This window comes from Pygoscelis adeliae, unplaced genomic scaffold (assembly GCF_000699105.1).
Source record: "Pygoscelis adeliae isolate BGI_AS28 unplaced genomic scaffold, ASM69910v1 Scaffold202, whole genome shotgun sequence".
NCBI lineage: Eukaryota > Metazoa > Chordata > Aves > Sphenisciformes > Spheniscidae > Pygoscelis > Pygoscelis adeliae.
In genome coordinates, this window is record NW_008824544.1 from 2,297,999 (window position 1) to 2,299,683 (window position 1,685).

Consider the following 1,685-nt stretch of genomic DNA (forward strand, 5'->3'; position numbering starts at 1 on the left):
GGTTGGCCCTTTTGGCTGCCAGGGCACCACTGTTGACTCATATTCAACTTGCCATAGTTATATATGTTGATGAGATCCCCCCATGAGCCTTCTCTTCTCTAGGTGAAACAGTCCTAGCTCTCTTTGCCTTTCCTCACAGGAGAGATGCTCCAGTCCCAGACAGACTTCTCCAAGGGGTACCCCAGAGATGGAGGATAGCTGTGAACTCAAAAAGCTTAGAGAAAACTACTGCAGTCATGAAACATGTTTTTCTAACTTCAGTGGATGATAGGCTCTAATCGTAGAAGGAACAACTTGGCCTATCATACCATCTTTGAAGTCCGGTGCAAGGTAGAAGTTGGCAAAGGGGCTGGCCTGCCTTCTCAGGCTGGCTTTTCCAAGTTATTGCCTGCTGCTCTTGTGGCAGCAAGATGCCACTTGTGCCCTGGGTTTGGGGTTGGGAATGCACCAAGAGCTACCTCCAGCACCCGGTGCTCCGCACGCCCACATTTCTTCCCATCCAGGACTGCTTAGGCACTTGCATGGTGCACCAGGGGGGTGGGCAAAGCCCTGTGGCACATCACATACTCGCCTCCCTTTCTCCTCCATGCTCCCAGCTCTGCCCTGAGATGCTCCCCTCCTGTGCCACTGGCAGCTTGTGGGAAAGTATAGAGGGAAACAAGAAGGAGGGATCCCCACAACTTCTCCGTCCTGGAGAACTCAAGATGGTGTTTATGCAATGGGGACGACAGGGACCCCCCATGAAAAGAAGCCTGATGCCATCTTTGCCACTCAGTGCAAGGTGGCAGTCGGCAAAAAGGGCAAAGCCTGCCTTCTCAGGCCGGCTTTTCTTCCCAAGGACCAAAGTCTCAGCTGAGTCCACAGCATGAAGCTTAATGTGTGCTGTGGCACATGCTGTGGTCTGTCGCTTGAGGCGTTGCATTAAAGTGTAGCAGCCCTCCTCGTGCCAGAGGCGCTAGCTGCCCTCTCCTGCAGAAGCCTAGGCCACGGCCATTGCTTGGGAAGCTGAGTCTGCAGAGGTGCGAGGCAGGGCAGGGTGTTTCCCACACTCCCTTGTCCAGCCACTGCACTTTATGAACAGGACGAGCAGAGCAGGAGATAACTGCAAGGACTTCTTGTCACAGCAAGACTTTGGATGGCGTCCGCTGCTCACAGGAGCCCTGGGGAGGGAGTGTGGCTTGCAGCCCACAGCCCAAGCCCTGTGCTGAAGGGGGTCTCCCTAGGTCCTAGGGGGAAGGGGTCAGCTGGACTCCTCCAGGCTGAGAGCACAGGCAACGTTGCCCTCAGCTAATGAGCTACCTGGCTGCTTGTGACACAGCAGGAGAAGCCCCTGGCTGAGGCCAGGCTGTGACTTGACTCTTGGCCCTGCCGTGGTGATGCCAGGAGCCTGCTGCACAGGGTCACAGGGAGGGAGCCCAGCAGGCTGTGCCCAGTGCATGGCCACCCAGGGCAGGGACAGCCCCTGTCCCTGGGCACAGGGACCACCTCGGGGCCAGCACCCCAAAGGCCTTCCTCCTGTGTGGCACTCCACTGTGACCGGAGGGGCCCCACCACCCCCATGTCACAGTGCCACCACCTGGCAACGCAGTCGTCACTGTGCCCGGGCAGGATAAAAGGGGCATCCTCCCGTGCCCCACCGGCAGCCTGCCAGGCTGCACCATCGGGGCAGGGCCGGGCGGGGGCTG